Source organism: Podarcis tiliguerta, assembly GCF_965153285.1.
Source record: "Podarcis tiliguerta genome assembly, chromosome: 7".
In the NCBI taxonomy this organism is placed as follows: Eukaryota; Metazoa; Chordata; class Lepidosauria; order Squamata; family Lacertidae; genus Podarcis; species Podarcis tiliguerta.
This window is the reverse complement of record NC_139540.1, coordinates 68,247,478-68,268,436: the sequence shown is the minus strand read 5'-3', so window position 1 is coordinate 68,268,436 and position 20,959 is coordinate 68,247,478. Positions and strand designations below refer to the sequence as shown.

Sequence of the window (20,959 nt, the reverse complement as noted above, 5' to 3'; positions counted from 1 at the left end):
TGCACTGTTATGGGGTGGGGGTGGGGAGTCTCCTATCAAGCCAATTTGGAGGGAAAAGAGTGTGGGAAGAAGAGGGAAGGGTAGCCCGTCACACAAGTGGAAGGCCTTGCATTGCTACTGTTAAAGGGACTTGTTAGCAGATCCTAAAAGTGTCCCATTTTTCAGGGACAGTCCAAGAATTACAGAAGCCATATTGGTTTCTGATTTGATCCCAGAATGTCCTGCTTTTCCTTTGGATGTCTCTATTTTCATCAGAGGGTATATAGTTATGTGACTCCTGAGCCAATGAGATACGTAACTATGCAACCTTTAGAAGACATCTGAAGGCAGCTCTGAATAAGAAGTTTTTTTAAACAAAAACCTTTAATGTTTTATTATGTTTTTATATATGTTGTATATAAAAATGTATAAAACTTTTTTCCCCTATAGTATTCCAATCTGTGTGAGTTTTATTTGGGCGGGATGTGTGTAAATGTTTCACTAAAGTGTTTGGAGATACACAAAACACTTTAGGTTGGGGGCTTGTGCCCCGTTGAACCCCAACCCCTTTGATGTTATATACCTCAAACCATCTAGAGTCCAGTTCAATCATTCTCTCCCTACACCAAGGATGAGGAAGTCTTTGGCCTTCCAGATGCTACTCAACTCCATGTCAGGATGTTGTCAGCAGCTCCCGGCTGGTTGCCCAGGAAAGTATAAAGACAAGGAAAAGTTTCTTTTTTATTTCAATCTTTACAGAGAGAGGCTATAGAACCCAGCCTCTTGGATAACGGTGGTGTCCCAATTGAATCTTCTCCCCCTATCTCTCCCACTTCTTCATTCGTCTCTTCTACGGATGCTCTCTGCCTTTGAGCTCTTTGCTCTCCTACTTTTAAGGCCAGGTTCTGAGAGATGGAGGGGCTGGAATGCTTTCTAATGACAACGTGTCAGCTGGGTGTTGTTCTGGCTCATCCATGATTTCCCAACTTTTCACCTCATCTGCCTCTGAGCTGCTACCTCCCTCAACCCCCTGTTGTAAATCTATACTGTCTTCCTCTTCCTCCTCCCTGGAAGTGTCAGGATGGGGAGGAGGTCTCCACCATTCCTCCTCTGCCCAGTCCTTAACAATTAGTTTTCTTTAACAGTGGAAGCAGGTTTTCAGAATATACACAGCTCTTCTTCAGGCTTTGATTATGAGAGCAAAAGTTAAACGTCCAATAGTCTCAATAAGAACTGGGTAGTGAGGTTGATGGTTACTTGGTTGCAGAAGTTTACTGGCCATTGCTGTTGGCATGGAGATAGTCTAGGTTGAATGCAAACATGTCATTCTGATGTCATGTGTGATGTCACAAAGAGGATATGCTTTAAGTCTTGGTAAAGCCAGAAACAGTTAACAGTCAGACTGCATCTCAGCCCTGTCAAGATGGATCTCCATAGCAGGTGATGAATAGCTTTATTTGGGGGATCTATCAACTTTTACTATTGGGAAAAAGTTTTAGATTGGTTTGCCAGTTTGTAACCCATCAAGTTGAGGCCAATAAATATGCATTCACAACTCTGTACACATCAATCAACTTTATGTGTGGCTTTGGGACGGATTCATACAACCACACGAAGAGTCAGACACGACTAATTGACTAAACAACAACAACAAATCAGTTGTGTGCATTTCTGATCTTACCTAATAACCAATCTGTTGACAGGTATCTACACACTTAGTTGTGAGAGACAAACATGGACATTCGCTGGTTCATCTCTAGATGATGATGATGATGATGATTGTAGGGCACCAAATACTAGATAAGGTGAGCTGCAAGTGGATGTGCACTATTGCTTGTGATATTTTGTTCAGCATGCTATATTTTTCCATTGAACATATTTATGAGAAAGTGGTTGATACGGAGATCATCTTGGTAGGGATTGTGTAATGTGCACTTCGAGTTTCTGAAAGACTCTGACATTAAAAACTTGTACATAGTATGCCATTTCTGTAATCGTAATGCTGTATTTCAGGAATGTTCAGCCCCCTGTAGAAAACTACAGCAAAATATAAAGAAAGTTGCAAGAGCTATTTATATTTTCCTCCAAGTCATTTGCAAAGCTTAATTAAAAGAAATCCATCAAGCCCTCTTCACTCTTTAAAAAGTGATTAACTACAACTCCAACCTAGTATAATTATGTCCTTCAGACTGTCTTCTTGGTGATTGAGACTTCTCTGAAATATATTATAGAGGGGAAAAAATCTCAAAATCCCTAAAAGATTTAAGGAACATTTAGTTCACAGATTGATTAATCAGAGTTCAATTCCACTGGTTTACACATATTTGAGAAAGTTCCCTTTTTTGTTGATGATGATTCCATTGATTTTTGTGGCGCTTCACAGAATAATATATATGGGATCTGCTTGTTTCAAATGGTTCTATCCTTCAAACATACGTCCTTGGATCAAGAAATAGGAAGTGAGCCCTACAAATGAATCAGACATAAGAGCATAACTCAGGAATAGGCAATAATGGAGAGTAGGCCATAATGGGGTGGGACTCTGCTGATTACCTGGTTTCCCAAAATGGGGTCACTGTTGGTTACCAAGAGAAATAGGGCTGATCTGACACTCCTGCCACTGTCCCCACACTGAGTCAACTTTGATATCACCTTGACCCTCCAACTCTTGATAGCAGACAGTGACCCTACGCTGCATATTTATTTTATTATATGCAGAAGATAGGAGCTTTGATTCCCATCATTATGGGTCTGAGATGCCTACAGAGCTACCATTTCCAGAGTAGTTTACGAATAAATTATTCTCCCCAGGGAATTCTGGCAGTTGTAAGTCTGTGAGGGCAATAGAGGTTTCCTAACAACCAGCAGCATTCTCAACAAACTACAGTTCCCAAGATGATCTGGGGGAAACCATGGCTGTTTAACATGGTATGACATTGCTTTCAATGTATAGTGCTGATGGGGCCTTAGGCTAAGGTGGGAGCAGGTGGCGCTATGGTCTAAACCACTGAACCTCTTGGGCTTGCCGATTGGAAGGTTGGTGGTTGAAATCCCCATGATGGGATGAGCTCCCATTGCTCTGTCCCAGCTCCTGCCAACCTAACAGTTCAAAAGCATACCAGTGCAAGTAGATAAAGAGGTATCTCTGCAGTGGGAAGTTAAACAGAGTTTCCATGCATTCTGACACTCATCACAGTGTCCTGTTGCCCCAGAAGCAGATTAGTCCTGCTGGCCACATGACCTGGAAAGCTGTCTGTGGACAAATGCTGGCTCCCTCGCCCTGAAGCAAGATGAATTCTGCACCCCATAGTCACCTTTGACTGGACTTAACTGTCCAGGGGTCCTTTACCTTTCTTAGCTTTAACTAGACTAAAGCATTTCCTTTATTTATACAAGGTGTGTGATGAGTTTACAGGATAATATTAATCCTCCAAGCACTGTGTGAAGTATACAGAAGAACAAAATAGCTTTAGAAGTTTGCAGGGGAAAAAGGAGAGAAAGAGAATGTCAGCAGTATTGCTCCTACTACAATTTACCTCTCTTACTGCATTATGTTGGATAGAGTCCAGACTCAGCAATATGTCTTGGAAAAAATGTTCCACATTTTGTCTTTAAGCTAACTGTGAAAGCAGCAAGTTTCTCAAGGCCTTTATCCCTCCTCTTGTGCTGTACTTTTAAAAGTGTCTTTGCTGTTTTGGTGCACCCCAGTGCACCAATCTGATGTTATTATCAAAGTCTCAAAATAAAAGCTGCATCAGTCTGCACACAGGAGATTTGATCTCTGACAAATAAGTTTGTGTCACCACACTTAAAAAAACACACATCTCTTTCTTCTCTGGTCAGCTCTTGGTAGGCTTATTTTCTGATTTCTGGAGAATGGTTGCGAGCTATGAAGATGTGAAGAAATATTATAAACAACATACACGGAAACTTGTGTATGTTTATTTTGCTTTAAAAAGCACCGTTCTTTTTTGTTTTTATCCTCCACAAATTTGTCTACCCCCCTTTTAAAGCCATCTGGGTTGGTGTCTATCATCTCGTCTTGAGATAGCAAATTCCACATTTTAACTATGTGCTGTATGGAAAAGCACTTTCTTTTGACTTTCCAATATCTCCTATCATCCTTAGATTGCCCCATAGAAGGTACCATTTGCAGCATCCTGAAAAAAATGTTCACCACCACCACTGTCAATTGCACGGTCAGCAAACATTTTCAGCGGGGGCTGTCCCTCAGACCTTGTGGGGGGCCGGACTATATTTTGGAGGGGGGGAACGTAACAATTTTTGCCCACCCCAAGAGGCCTGAAGATGCTTCGCTTTACCTGTCCCAGTTGTCATCCCAATAGCCACAGTTGGGCTTCTCCAGCCAGCCAGGTGCCATGGCAGGGTAGGAGGCTGCATTGGCTGGCGAAGAAAGAAGAAGCAGCCCTGGCGGAGGAGCCGTGGACAGACGTAGGGGAACTGGGGCGTTGACAGAGCTTTTACCCACCACCTGCTGCTGCTGCTTCCCAAGAGGGACCATGGAGAAGAAGACTGTTATGTACTGAAGTTCTCACCCTGGGCCAGCAAGGGGATACTGTAGATAGTTTTTACTTAGGTCCACATATGCAAATAAGGGATTGAACGTGACGTTCAGTGATTGGCTAGTTACAGGAAGTTGCTACTGTTGCATTGTGGTGGAGCTCTATATAAGCAGGCTGGCTGAACCCTTCAGTTCAGTTCTGTTCTGGCCTGTGAATAAACAAGAGCTGTTTGAAGAATCACTGTGTCGTCTGATATGTCGTCTGACAACTTAACAAAGACAGAGTCATCTGCCAACCCACAAGCGGCAGCCGTGGCCACCGCAACAGCCCACCTGAACACCATTTCATGGGTGGAATGAAGGAGAGAGGCAGGCAGGTGGTGACGTAGAAAGCGTGCAAGGAAGTGGCATGGAGAAGGGGTGCAGAGAAGGAAGGAAGGGCAGACTGAGGGAGAGGGAGAAGGAGCAGAAGCAGCCAGCAGCCAGCATCACACACACCCTTCACAGCACCACCCTGCTGAGGCGAGCAGGCGGACGAGCCGACTCCCGCCATTGACAGTACCAGGCGTGGGACAAGATTGCTCCGTCCCTGAGGAGAAAAGTGCCGCAGTACGAGGGAGAGGGAGGGAGAGGGAAAGAAAGTGTGCACTGGTGATCCACACGGTGATTCCTGGACTGTCCGCGGGCCGGATCTAGAAGGCAATTGGGCCTGATCTGGCCCGTGGACCTTAGTTTGCTGACCCATGGTCTACTGGAACAGTTTCTCTGCCTCTGCCAGCAGAAACTACTGGTACTACTGCTTGTTGCTTTTGTTATGTATTTTGTGCATTTAATTTTGCATTTTTATGCTGTGAACTGCCCTGAGAACTTTGGTTGAAGGGTTGTAGACAAACTTAATAAATAAATAAATACCGTATTGGCCTGAATATAAGCCACACTTCCCCCCCCCCCCCCAATTCCAACCATGAAAAGTTAAAGTGCGGCTTATATTCACAACCTTACGACAACACTGCTGAAACAGCTGCTCTAGGTCTGTGGCCCTGCCTTGCCCTCCAAGGCCGGAATGGAAAGCGCCATCCCCCTGCCCAGGATGCCACCACAGGGCTGTGGGGGGGGGGAGGCGGGACAACGGTGCCTATCCTGCCCATTGCTCCCAAGCCTCCCCAGAGCCGTGAGAAAGAAGGGAGGGGGGAAGGCTGCCAGCAAAGCAGTGCCTTTCCCCCTCCCCAGGAAGCAGCCCGGGAGCGTGAGTGCCTGCAGAATTTTAAGGGAGCGGCTTATATTCGGGTATTGTCTCTCCCCCCCTCCCCCCCTTGATTTTTTAAAGTTGTGGCTTATATTCAGGTGCGGCTTATATTCGGGCCAATACGGTAAATAAATAAAAATTCAAAAGTCATTGCACGGTGGCACTGTCTCACTGGGTGAGTTCTAATAGATTATTTATTTAGCAAATTTTATATAGCCCCTGGTTGTTAATACAACTGCTAAGTGGGTTGCAAAGTCAACAAACAAATGTTAAAATTGTCTATGAAAGTCAAAGTTGCAATTTAATTAAAATCAAAAGTTAAGATAAGAACAGATTAAAGCACCCCTCAACTTCTGTATGTCTGGATAGGCTTCCATAAACAAAAGGAAAAATTAGCGGGTGCCTGCTTGATGCCAATAGGTGTCAAGGACTGGAATGAAGAGGCAGGGGGATGGTGGAGATTGCCTCCCCATTCTCCTGTATCTGACAGGGAGAGAGAAACAGCATTGAATTGCAGCCAAGCCAAGAGGGAGATAATGGGGTAGAGATGGGCAAGCAGCCAAGCTATGTGGAGTTAGAAGAAGTGAGGGGGAAGATAGAATAGCCAGCAAACACTTCATTAGACAACATAGAGGTTCCCCCATCCCCTAAAACCTAACGGTCTTTAAGGGTACAAGAGCAACGTACGCAGAGGCGTTTGTCAACGGGAGGCTTCCGTAGGAGCCAATGCTGTTGGGGAAGGGGAAAGGAGGAGGAGCCAGAGTGAGCAACTTCATTATGGAGGAAAGACTGGGATTCTTTGTCTGTTACCACAGTGACTGAATAAATCATAAGTAAAAGCTTTCTTGTTTCCTCCCGGCTCCTTGAAACCATCAGGAGGGGAGGGGGAGAATTCTGACAATAGGCTGGGTATTCTAAAGTTTCTTCCATAGCCCCAGCCTCAACTCAAACAATGCTCTCAAACATTTCCCTGGCTCTCTCTCCAGTTTGTAGCTTTACCTTTAGGTCACATCACTGCTACCTCTGCTCCAAACTCTGGCCTTTTCCATGTAGGGAGAGGGACACACATATTTACTGTCTCTCACGGAGCCCATTAATCCTCTTTAAAGCCTCGTCACCCAGGCTACCATCTCACCAGAAGGCTAGCCTGACTATTCCAATAATTAAAAGCCTTCTAAAACTTGCTAGAGAGAGGGATCAGATGGGTCTGGTACCTAGCTTAACATCCCAAACTCATAACATTATCTTTAAGTGTCAGGCAGAAACATTAGTTTATAACCAGGCCTTTGGGTTGATTAAATAATCTATGGCCTATTAAATGTGTTTGAGGGAGAGGGGTTATTGATTTATCTTTGTTTTTCGTTATGTATTTTGTGTTTTGTATTTTATGTTGTGAACTGCTCAATGATCTTCAGATGAAGGGCGGTATACAAAATTAAGAAGAAAGAAAGAAAGAAAGAAAGAAAGAAAGAAAGAAAGAAAGAAAGATATAGATAGATAGATGATAGATAGATAGATAGAGTGAGTTTGTGCCTAGGAGAGGAGAAGGAATAAAATATAGAGTTGTATGGAGATCTCCTTTCATGAGCATTACCCTGTGGGCTCCCTATTTGTGAATTTATTGTGCCCACCATTAGTTATTTTCAAAAATTATATACCGTAAATAACATTCCCCACATAATGGGGTTGGGAACCATTGCAAAGTTGAGCTTATTTGGAGGGAATGGGCTAGCTTGTCAACTGAATTTCTTAGACTATCTCCAAAGGAATAATTTGAATTGGCCCAGCTATATCTCTTTGGGAGTTAGGAACAACTTGACATCTAACTTAAACTATAGAGACAAATGAAAAAGAACAGTGAAGCATGTCACAGGTTTACAGATTCTGGACCATCAAAATGATGTTCAGAAATATTTCAGCCTACCTGGATCCCTTTGCAGATATTTTTATCTATGTTTGTAGATGCTTCTGATGTGAACATGTAAGCTGAGCACAGTATTTTCTCCCCGTGGTATAGAACCTAAGTAAAGATCTAAGTCCACCCAAACCTTTCTCCTTATCTCAGGTATATTATGATGGTTAACTAGATGTTTGCCCACAGAAAGAGCAAAGAAACACTATTTCCTCATGCAAGAGGCTGAACAAATAGCAAGATCTTTCTTTGATCTCAGTAACTATTTGAAGTCAATGTGGAAGAAGTTAGAGCTACATTTAAGGATGTAAGAAGACAACATCTTCCATTCCACCCTGCAACTGTGGCATGAAGACCTGTTTCTTTTCTGCTGCAGTTCATCTTCCATAAAAACTCCTGATCAACCAGATACTAAACTTGCTGTCTGCTGTGGCAAAATTATGTAACATGTAATTCATTGTGCAAAAGACATTATTATTGTTATTCCACTCCTTTCATTTCAGCGCAAAGGAAATGTACCTGTTGGACTGATTTTTGTTCCAGACATGGCAATTTCCACTCTTGTTTCTGTCAGAATTTTCTGACATCCCTTACACATCATGAATGCATAGCCTTCTACCTATTACATCACCCTTTGCTTTACATTTCATTACTTTAGCCAGACAGTCCTCATACCCTTGTGTCAGATTTCTAATTATCATGTGCTCATGATGATAACCTGGAGCACTCTGAAGACATGCAATGTTAGGGTGACTGAATAAGGTCATTTTCAGTGAAACAAAAAGCCACCTGAGTGATTTTTAATTTCTCTACATTGTGATACTCTCCAAATGCCTTTTGACTGGCCGGTGTTACACATGCTCTGGTTGATTTTGCCACGGTCCAGCACATAGGTTAAGAGCATGGATCTCTCTATGAATTGGACCTCATAAGTAACAAAAGATATTGGCTCAGGGGGAAAGTCCATTCAAAACCCAAGATGCATTTCAGTCAACATTGTTGCGGGGCCATCCACTTTACCCATTGCTCAGCACCAGCAACATAGGGACATAAAATGATCCTGCAGGATCAGGCAAATGGCATATCCAATCTAGCATCTTGCTCTCACAGTGGCCAGCCAGATGTCTGTGAGATGTCTGCAAGCTGGAAATTAACCCAATAGCACTCTGCCTACCTGAAACTCCCAACACTGGTATTCAGAGCCACACTGTCAAATCCAGCAACCCACAACAATCTCACTTCCGAGCACAATTCAAAGTGTTGGTGCTGACCTTTAAAGCCCTAAATGGCCTCAGCCCAGTATACCTGAAGGAGCATTTCCACCCCCATTGTTCCAGCCCGGACACTGAAGTCCAGCACCGAGGGCCTTCTGGTAGTTCCCTCACTGCGAGAAGTGAAGTTACAGGGAACCAGACAGAGGGCCTTCTCGGTAGTGGCGCCCGCCCTGTGTAATGCCCTCCCATCAGATGTCAAAGAAAAAAACAACTATCTGACATTTAGAAGACATCTGAAGGCAGCCCTGTTTAGGGAAGCTTTTAATGACTGGTGCTTTAATGTATTTTTAATATTTTGTTGGAAGCAGCCCAGAGTGGCTGGGGAAACCCAGCCAGATGGGTGGGGCATAAATAATTTTATTTTTAAATTTATTTTTATATCTCACAAACAGGGGCGATCTTCTCACATTGCAACAAGACTGCAACAAACGGTTACACATGAGGCCTTTATCTCTTCACTGGCATTTATTTATCTGCTTCCATAATAAAGAGTAATCAGGAGAAGAAGAAAGAAACAGTAGGAAGAAAGACAATTATCTTGCTGCTAGAAACTCCTGAGTCTTCAGGCTGTATTAAACTTGCTGCCTCTAATTAGTATCAGTCATACTTCTTAGATTCCTTTGTAGATCTTCAAAAAGAGCCCCTACTTCACGTTGCATTTCCATCTCTCTGAGAAGCTTCAGGTGGTTCTGGGAAAGGTACATCTCAATTGATATGACAGGAGGCTTTACAAAAGGAGAGGTAAGTATCATAAACCAGCTTGAAAAAGGAGGAGAAGAATGGGGTGGATGGTTATGTAGAAAATGAGAGAGATGGGGAGGAAATAAGAAAAAATAATAGGCAGGTAGCTAAAAAGTAAATGAAAGGCAAATGAGTATTTGCTGCTTCCTGATAAACGCACAATAGAAATGTCTCCAAAATAAGAGCAGTTTTTATGATATCACTATTTATAAAGTCCCCTATTAAGTCAGACTTTTTGGCTAACCTTTATTATCCTATTTCCAAAGCATCTTTCTGCTTTTCCCATCCAAATTGCCCTCAAATGAAATTTCAGAAAACAGGTATATTACTACACCTATTTGTTGAGGGTATAGCTGTTCTGGTTTTTTTGTGTTTTTTTTTTACTCACTTTTGGAAGTTTATGACATGTCACAAACGGGTGTAGAGCTGACTTATAGCATGTTTAAATATTATCCTGCTTCCTTTCTGTTTTCATGATGGATGATTTCAGTAGTGTGTGTGTGTGTGTTTCCTTTTTTTGTAGAGCATTGTCAATGTAAAGCAGGAGCATATTTTGTGTGTGAAGACAAAACAATACCTCTACTCAGTTGCTCTGGACCAGGATGCTGTGATTGAAGGATCTTAGGTGCCCAAGTGGTTTCTAGCAAGCTTAAAAACCCGAAGCACCTCCTTATTTAAAAATGACATCTTAAAGGGTCTGTCAAACTGCTGTAGGCATTATATTCCACAGTACACGCTGAGTTACTTCCCTGTCTTTTCATCTTGAAACCAGTCAGAATTTTTTGAAGCATATTCTGCAAACAAACACATGTGTTCTTGCCCTTGATCTTAACAGGGGGCGGGGAGGACAGGACGACAACGAAGATGACTGCAACAGAGTACTGTGGATTTACAAGCAGATGATAAATAAAAATTTTAAATAATATTGGACCCACACCCTAGGCCAATCCCAAGCTCTCTCACCACCAAAGGAACACAAGTGAATAGCAAAGAACCTGTACAAGTGATGCTGATATGAAACCCCACATATATTAAGTAAAATAGAAACATCGCCACCCAACCCCCCCACCTCTCCTCCTCCACCTCTCTCCTCCTTTTCTTCCTAATGTCTCAACAAAGAAAACTGATCCGTAAAAATGTTGCTTGAAAAAAGAGAGACATTGCGCATACTTTTGTAGACCAAGAAAATCTTTAATAAATAATAATAATAATAATAATAATAATAATAATATAGTGGTACCTCAGGTTACAGCGGCTTCAGGTTACAGATGCTTCAAGTTACAGACTCTGCTAACCCAGAAATAGTACCTCATGTTAAGAACTTTAAGAACAGAAATCGTGCGGCGGCAGTGCGGTGGCAGCGGGAGGCCCCATTAGCTAAAGTGGTACCTCAGGTTAAGAACAGTTTCAGGTTAAAAACGGACCTCCAGAATGAATTAAGTTCTTAACCCGAGGTACCACTGTAAATAATAATAATAATAATAATAATAATAATAATAATAATAATGGACCCAAGAGAAACAACTACATCCTTAAGTGTGTGCTGTTGAGATGGTCATATCTGTATTTTCATCGACTGTGCTGCTTGTTTAGGATGAAATATCTGAATGCCTCTTTCAACAGCTATCAAAACATGCGCCCCTCAAGGGCCAGTCACTGCTGTGTGTGACTCCTTCTTGGTCACCTATCAGCAGCAGATAGGAATGCAAGAAGACATTGTTCCTTATCCCATCCTGTATTCCTTGCACTGTTGCCATTCTGTTGCAGCTTGTCTTCCACCAAAAGCTATATTATTCATCTCACTGTCTGTTGGGGCAAAGTTATATAAGTTATGTTGTCATTATGTTGTTCCACCCCATTCATTTCAAATCAAAGACAATGAAAATGGGGTGTAGTCATTTGCATATCATTTGTGTACTGATAGCAGCAGCAGCAACAAAAAACAATTGCATTTATCACAATAGTGATAATCTCTGCTGGAAATGTAAAGAAAAAGAAGGTACCTTTTTCCATATGTGGTGGACCTGCCCCAAGGTGAAAGACTCCTGGGAGAAGATTTATAGGGAACTGAAAAAAATGTTGAAATATACATTTATTAAGAAACCAGAGGCCTTCCTTCTTGAAATAACAGGTCTGGAACTGCCCAAGAAAGATGTTAAATTATTTTTATATGCCACATTTGCTGCTCAAATTTTATTAGCTAAGAATTGGAAAATACAAGAAGTACCAACTGTGGAAGATTGGTAGATGAAGATGATGGACTTTTCGGAGCTAGCCGACCTGACTGGAAGAGTCCGCGACCAGAAGGAGGAGGAGTACCAGGAAGAATGGATGAAATTTAAAGACTATTTAGTTAAATATGCTAAATTAACCTAACTGGAAAGCTTGCAAATACCAGATAGGCTTAGGATTAAAATTTATAATGTGATGAATTAATATGTTTAAAGTTGAATTGTTAAGAAAGAAAGATGTTAAGTCATTAAGTTAAACTTTTAAGAATTTAGGTTTTGGAAAACCGTTAAAATGATATATACTGAAATTCAACCGGGGGATGCGAGGAAGCCACTTAGCAATGTTATGAAGTTCGATTTAATTACAGTGGAGATGTATGTTTTTCTGTTTGTTTGTTTATTTGTTTGTTTTAAAAAAATAATCTGGAAAATCAATAATTTTTTTTGAAAAAAAAAACCCAAGAACAACAAGAGGTAAGAACTGTTCAACAGTGGGATGGACTCCTCCAGAGGGTGATGGATTCTCCTTCCTTTGAGATTTTAAAGCAGAGGTTGGGTGGCCATCTCACTTGGGTACCTTAGCTGAGATTCCTGCAATGCAGAGGGTTGGACTTGATGACCCTCAGGGTCCCTTTCAACTCTATGATTCTGTGACTCACACTGGAGAGAAGCAGCTTTAAATGTGCACTCAGCAATGAAGATTACTGAGGGCTTGTCCACAATTCCACTTGTCTCTTGCCTGGACAGCATGGGTCTGAGCAGGTTTCTACATAGGTCTAAGCGGTTTTCTGTTAGCTGCACAAGCAATTCTGGCTTAAAACAGGACGAGCATTTTCCACTTTAAAACATCCAGGCTAGAGAACAGCATCGGATTCCTTATTATAAATCTTTCACCCTCTTATTTAGCTTTTCTGTTTGCAGGTTTGGCTCCCTCTCCCCACTGCAAATCAACTCCACTCCCACCCCCCGCCAGGCTTGATTTTTCACAAATTGGTCAAGTATATCCAAATATATTAAATATATTTACAAGGGGATGATGGAGAAAAGCATTTTAAAATACAGTACGGTACCCAGGAGTAACATTCTGCTCTTTGACTCGTTTCTTATAAGCTTGGAATTCCTCATTCTGTCTTTTGAATTCTCTAAGCCTATTGCTGGTTGGAACAACTAAAGCCTTCTGGGCGAAATCACCAAATGTAATCTATGATTGCCGTCTTGCTTTCCAATTCACTTTGTTGATGTCCTGCAGTGGAAGCATCATCCAATTTATATTCATGCATCAGTTTATCATACCTTTCTCTCATTTACTAGGATGCCGTGAATGTGAAATGAATACTTGGTAGGTGTTCTATCCAGCGTACCTTTTTCCTGCTCTGTTTAGACTTCTGGGATGCTGAAACCAGATGAAATTTATATTACATTTCCTCCTTGGATATTCTGAATTATGCAGCCCACTTTAATATCAGGATGATAGAAGAACTTCAACAGAGTGGATCGTTCTAAATGGAAAGGACTTTGGGCTGGTTTTTGTCATCGTTGTTGTTATGTAACAAATATATATCCTGCCCCATGGCAAATTAAATCCACAGGGTGACTCACAATACAATAATCTGAATACCCAAATGACCATTAAAGTTTGATTTGTTTTAAGATCCACCATTGACAAACAAACAAACAAACAAACACAAAACCCTGTCATAAATGCAAACAAAGGGCCAAGGCTCCACCTCAAAGGCCCTTTTCCCATTTTCAATGTGCCTGGAATCTATAGGTTAGACTGCTGTAACACACTTTAGATGAGTCTGCCTTTGAAATTCCAGAGGAAAAGCATGGCAAGTGTCTCTAAAGCAGGGGTCGGCAAGGTTTACCTTGCCTGGGCCAGTTCACTCCAATGGAGATCCCTCTGTGGGCCGGATTGCGTGTGCGCGTTAGTGTGTGTGATTTCTGGTGTCTCTGTGCAGATCTGATTTCCAGTGCCTCAAAAGCCAAATCCCCGCACCGCACTGCGCTGGTTTAGTGCAGCACGGGGGGGACTTACTGAGCAGGTGGCTCGGTTTGGGGGTGGCTCGTGGGCCGGTTAAACGACCCACGAAGTGGGCCCTGAGTTACAAAGCGGGCCTTGGGTTGCTGACCCCTGCTCTAAAGAATAGGATGACCATGTGTCCTACTTTACTGGGAACAATCCTCTACAGTGGTACCTCGAGTTACAAAGCGGGTTCTCCTTCATGGAGAGCACATGTTGCAGTGGGGGCAACCATGACATCCCCTGTTGCTGGGCGGGTTAGTGTGGATGGCCACAAATTTGATAGGGCGCCTCCAATTGTTGCTGGGGAGAATTTAATGTTGCAAAATTGTTTGATTGATGGGGGTGCTATTTACTCCCTGTGCGCAGCATTGAGCTTCCTCTTTTTGCTGCGCACATCGGATTACCTGCCCACCCTCCCTATATTTAGGGTTTCTTTGTGCTGACCTTGCTATGCCTGTCATGGGGTCGTCTGCTTTGGAGCAGGGGCCTGGTAGGAATTTTGTCCATTTGGCTGATTGGCTGGTGCCATTTGGTTTTTTGCCTACTGCGTAGCAAATCGTCACAACCTGTAAGGCTGCAGTTAGGCATTGGTTAATTTTGGTTGGTGGAGGGGATGTGATTGGCTGTGCCTGCCCTCCAATGCTGCTGCTAAAGCAATCCTGGGGCTTGCCATGCTCTTGTCTGAACCCCTGGCAAGGGGTTAGGGCCACACAAGAGCCCCTGTGAACATTTGGGGAGAGATGAGAGCCTGGCACCCAGCTCTATTCTCTCCACAAAATGTTTACGCTAACTGACTTCTGCAGGCTTGTGGTTGTCAGTTCTGTTCCTACCTCTATGTGGGAATCGACAGTCGTTAACCAATGCCTAAGCAACCACTCACATACTGTAATTCAATAAAGTTGTGTCCAAAATTATGCCAAAAACCAAAACGAAAATGTTGTGTGAACTGTGTCTTTAACTGGGGGGTGTCCTGGGGGGGGGGGGGGCTTGACAGGCAAACGCCTCAGGCTACAAACTCTGCTAACCTGGAAGAGTTACCTCGAGTTGAGAACTTTGCCCCAGGATGAGAATGAAAATCGTGAGTCAGCAGCGCAGCGGCAGCAAGAGGCCCCATTAGTGAAAGCACACCTCTAGCTAAGAACAGTTTCAGGTTAAGAACGGACCTCCAGAACGAATTAAGTTCGTACCTAGAGGTACCACTATATTTGAATGAGTCCTCAGTTTGAAGAACTATCCATCCAAATCTGTTTTAAAAACAAAGAAGACTTATAAGAAGGAGAGCAGAGGTCCTGACACTGCCCATCAACAGTTAGCACCAGGGACATCAGATTAAACAGGCACACAAGTCATCCGGTCAGAGTTTTCCCTACAATGATGAGATGTGTTGTATTCCTATCAAATGCACATGCATGTCTTTGCTTTGGGGAAGTTACAGTCTCTCGGTCCAATGGTGGCTGAGAGGATAAAATACATTAATTGTGTGAAGGCCTCTTCTGTGAGTTCTTCAGCACAAGGCAGGATAAAATACAACCAACAATTTACAGTGGTACCTTGGGTTAAGTACTTAATTCGTTCCAGAGGTCTGTACTTAACCTGAAACTGTTCTTAACCTGAAGCACCACTTTAGCTAATGGGGCCTCCTGCTGCTGCTGTGCCGCCGGAGCACGATTTCTGTTCTCATCCTGAAGCAAAGTTCTTAACCTGAAGCACTATTTCTGGGTTAGCAGCATCTGTAACCTGAAGCGTATGTAACCTGAAGCGTATGTAACCCGAGGTACCACTGTACTTTATAGCTTGCCTTATCCCCCGCCCCCTTGCATGTAAGTGGTTCCTCGGATGAGACAGTTTTTGCTACCTGGAAAAGCAAAATAAACTGGCACGGCAATTTGGAATGTAAAACCATCAGGCAGAGAACAGTTTTAGCACCCCTCCCTCACCGCCTCTCCATTCTAAACTCATTTTATTTCTTTTTAAAAATCCATCAGAGCTTCCTTAGTTACATTTGCATGCAATGCATTTGTTGCTTTTTAGATAACGCAGTGACTTTGCAGTTGGTATATACTGACTCATCAGTCAACAACAATACTTGGTCATGCCCTAATTATATTTATAATTATAAGATATAACATAATTTCGAGCATCTCTCTCTGGTGACAAAAAAAGGTCAGTCAAAATATATGGTGCAGTCAGATTTCTCACACATTCCATTTTTAATTTAGTTTATTCATGGCACATTTATTCAAAGACAAAAAGACAACTACTTTCTCGTCTCGGCACTCTTCAGAAATAACTTTTGCTTTTAGGCCGACCAACTTCTTCCATCTCTCTTTCAGATTGGGGATGATGAACTGTTTCAGGTATGCATTAAAAAGAGAGTTAAAGAGTATGCATATATTCTGTTTAATTCATCACTCTCTTCTCAGCGGAGTAAAACGTAAGAGAATGAATGCTCTGTCGAAATCAAACGTAGCATAATTTACAAAAGTCCCTTCACCTTATATTGTGAGTCACGACACTTATAGTCGAAGCATACATTTGATAAAATCTCAAAATTTCAAAAGCACAGCCACATGCAAGTCCATACACGCCAACATTTCTCTGATGAAAATAGGGGCGGCCCATTCCATAATGATAATTTTACTATTTATGCCCCCCAACATCTTACTGGGCTGCCCCAGCCACTCTGCACAGCTTCTGACACATATAAAAACATAATTACACATTTAAAAACTTCCCCATACAGAATTGCCTTCAGGAGGCTCAGGGGTCGGAAAACTTCATACCCTCCAACATTTCTCCAATGAAAATAGGGACGTCCTAAGGAAAAGTGGGACATGCTGGGTTCAAATCGGAAAGTGGGACAGCTTCTCAAAATCCAGGGCATCCCTGGAAAATAGGGACACTTGGAGGGTCTGTAAGTCTCATAAAACATTGAACTCATTTCAATGTGCACAGTAGTTTATTCCACTATTCTGGCATTCCCTTAACTGTTAATTTCAGCATTACCGGTATATTTGCACTTTCAAACAATGCAAAAGCCGACATGAATAACACAAGTTTAGCACTCATTTTCATGTTATTTGTAAACTCCCCGCCCCCCTCTGGAAGCAAATAATGCCGAAATGACCACTAAACTTTCCCTACTTCTGCTGTGTTTCCAGAAGTGGCTTTTACATCATGTGAAAACTCAGGTACAATGTGGGAATTAACAGTTATGGAAATGTTATGGAATTGGAACACCTGGCTATGTGAATGCATCTCTACACATTAGGCATTGAGACTAATAAGATTTATGACCAAGTAGGGCAGTGTGGGGTGCTGGAGAGATTGCAAAAGATCAGATAGAGGGGCTTGGGGTGGAGGGGTATTGTTCAGTCTCTGCATAGCTTTTGTGTGTTCAGACCCAGAGACCTCCGCCCTAAATAAAGTCACACTTGACTCAAATTTTAGTTTTGGCTTTTGGCAGAATTTAGGCCACAACTTTATTGATTACAGTAGGTGAGTGGTTGCGTAGGCTCTGGTTCGACTAGCTCCCTGCACCTTTGCAGGCAGCGCTGACCCAGAGCTCTATCATAGGGCAGCCAAGGGTGAACACCTGGGTAGGCAAAAAGCCAGGAACAGACTATGTTCACCTCCCAGATGACCCCCCTGGACTCAGACACAGGCACAACCCCCTCTTGGGGGTTGACCAAACCAGGTGAGTCCCTGGATTTATTTAAGGGAATATCCTTCACATAGGGATGGCGAGACCGTTCTCCCATCCCTATCACCTGAATCAGTGCCTATCCGCAACCTTACAAGTTGTGACGGTTTGCTATGCGGCAGGTGAAACCCAAATGGCAACAGCCAATCAGCCAAGTGGGGAAATTCCTGCCATGCCCCTGTCCCAATGACAGACGACGCACGACAGCATAGCAAGATCAAGCACACAATGCCCTAAAAGTAGGGAGAGGTGGGTGGGTGTTCCGAATGCACAAGCCAAAAGAGGAGCTCTGGGTCACGTGCATGTGTATATATAGGTCCCTCGGCCCATTTAGACTGTGCCCCATTGGCCAGATTGAACCCAGCATTGAGGGACCTACCAATAGGGTGTTGTGGCTGACCAATCTTACCCACCCACAACACAGGTGGTCAGTCTCCAGGTCTCACCGCAATCATGTCCTTTAGGGAGGACACAATTTAACTATACATAGTGCCTATAGGTAAATCCAAAGCTAGCCTGTGGTCGTTTACTTAATGCTTTTTGAATAAGCATGCTAGACCTTAAAAATAAGCCAGAATAAAGCTGGCATGTTTCCTTTCTTAATCAGGAAGAGTTTTAATTTAAAAACAACAACAAAAAGCAGATGGTGGATACCCAAAGGGGAAGGAAGGGGGGGGGGAGATAATCTTCTTGCCATCCTACTAGATTTAAATAGAGCAGTTGGCTGGCAGCAGTTGCAGAAGAAAAATATGTTGTTTCTTGGGCTGTGTAGCATATGTTCTTTTTAAGGGAAAACATCATTCCAGAAGTGGGAAAACAAGGATCCATTATCCTACTACCTAAGTTAAAGAGGCGACAGTCCATAGGGACTAACACTTTCTAAATACGTCCCAGTATACATATCCAGGAATATTCCCTCTCCCTGTATATGGAATTTCTCTGGACCAGTTCTATAAAAGTACTCATTCTTTTGGAAGCTTCATATGCCATGAAATCAGTTGCTGCTCAAGCATCAGGGAAATTGAATATATGACAGGGATGAGGAACTTGTGATCTTCCCCGTGTTTTTGGACTGTGTCTCATATAATCCCTGACCATTTTCATGGCTCTCTAGGTTTACTCCAAAAAGATATTGAAGTCTTACTTTGGTAGGGAGGAGATTTTTTTGGGGAGGGGCAATTACTCCTGACACTATATTTATGATCATAAATAAAGACACATATAGCAATATGGAGTGATACATATCGACAGTACAGTGGTACCTCGGGTTAAGTACTTAATTCCTTCTGGAGGTCCGTTCTTAACTTGAAACTGTTCTTAACCTGAAGACCACTTTAGCTAATGGGGCCTCCTGTTGCTGCTGCGCTGCCAGAGAACGATTTCTTAACCCAAGGTACTATTTCTGGGTTAGCGGAGCCTGTAACCTGAAGCATATGTAACCTGAAGCGTATGTAACCCGAGGTACCACTGTACTCCGTTACATTCCCTACCCCCTACTTTTCTGTCTCCCCCCACCCCACATCATCCTAATTTCCACTTCTGTCTCTGATTTCTCCAACATAACTAATGCAAATTTTAAAAAATGGCAATATAAAGAGAGCATGGGGAAGAGAAAAATTAGTATCAAAAAAAAAGTGCAAGATATTTGTATATGAGAGATTTAGGAATGTCAGGAATGAACATGGCAGATGAAACATTGTCATATAGATTTAGGGGATTTGAAAAGCATCTTTGCCTGTGTGTTAAAATGGTTTCTAATAAACTCATCCCACAGGCCCTGCAAATATGGACATTTGCCCGGCATTTTATTTGATGAGTGCTTATATTGAGTGAGGCAACATCTTGTAAGTATGCTGTTTTATGGAAATGGAATGGAGTGAAAAAAGTCTGCTATAAAACTAGCATTTTACTGCCACGATGAATACTGCCTACCTGTTTGAAAACTCAACTTTCTTGAGGTACATTTGCATATTTGCTTTGAAAATTTGGGGATGGAATTCAACTGCATGCTAAATTAAATGTTGCTTAGTGAAGAGCTAGTTACGCTAGCAGTATCTGTTGTGCAACTAATTGTGCAACTAGACAAAAGGGTTTGTTTTGTTTTTTAAAAAATAGCACATCAGTCGGGAAAGGAAAGAAACATCATTCATACACAAACACATGGAATACCTTGATGACCCACAATAAACAATGCTTCTGGTTGTGCAAGCTGTTGCACAATGAAATCTGCTAGCAAAACTGTTGCACTGAATTTCACTTTGCCCAACCTCTTTTTGCATCTTTGTGCTAGAACAAAAGCCTTTGCACAGGTGGTCCAAGAACACTGAATTTACGTACTGCTGAAGAGACAAGCTGAAGAGACAAGTTAAAAAAAAAGAAGTTTGCCTCTTCCGCACTGAATTTCTCTTTGCACAACCTCTTTTTGCATCTTTGTGCTGGAACAAAAGCCCTTGCACAGGTGGTCCAAGAACACTGGATCTGTGGCACTGATTTTATGTACTGCTGAAGAGACAAGCCACTGTGAAGCTTATAACAACAACAACTTATTATTTATACCCCGCCCATCTGGCTAGGTTAACCCAGCCACTCTGGGCAGCTTCCAACAAAACATTAAAAAACAATAGTCCAACAAACATTAAAAGCTTCCCTTAACAGGGCTGTCTTCAGATGCCTTCTAAAAGTCTGGTAGTTGTTTTTCTCTTTGACATCTGGTAGGAGGGGGTTCCACAGGGCGGGTGCCACTACCGAGAAGGCCCTCTGCCTAGTTCCCTGTAACTTGGCTTCTCGTAGTGAGGGAACCACCAGAAGGCCCTTGGCACTAGGCCTCAGTGTCCCGGCAGAACGATGGGGGTGGAGATGCTCCTTCAGGTATACTGGACCGAGGCCATTTAGGACTTCAAAGGTCAACACCAACACTTTGAATTGTGTTCGGAAATGTACTGGGAGCCAATGTAGGTCTTTCAAGACTGGTGTTATGCGGTCTCGGTGGCTACTCCCAGTCACCAGTCCAGCTGCCACATTCTGGATTAGTTGTAGTTTCCGGGTCACCTTCAAAGGTCTCCCCACGCAGAGCACATTGCAATAGTCCAAGCGAGAAATAACTAGAGCATGCACCACTCTGGTGAGACAGTCCGTGGGCAGATAGGGTCTTAGCCTGTGTACCAGGTGGAGCTGGTAAACAACTGCCCTGGACACACAATTGACCTGTGCCTCCATAGACAGCTGCGAGTCCAAAATGATTCCCAGGCTGCACACCTGGTCCTTCAGGGGCACAGTTACCCCATTCCGGACCAGGGAGTCCTCCACACCTGCCCACCTCCTGTCC

At 42.8% G+C, this 20,959-nt stretch overlaps 1 long non-coding RNA gene across 1 annotated transcript; it reads left to right on the top strand.

Annotated features, from left to right (window-relative positions):
- Positions 1-1,241: 1,241 nt before the first annotated feature.
- Positions 1,242-19,669, top strand: LOC310681671. The gene is made up of 5 exons (XR_014513485.1): positions 1,242-1,419; positions 1,683-1,784; positions 7,710-7,812; positions 9,326-9,674; positions 19,409-19,669. It is a non-coding gene; the product is annotated as an uncharacterized lncRNA (long non-coding RNA).
- The last annotated feature ends 1,290 nt before the right edge of the window (positions 19,670-20,959 follow it).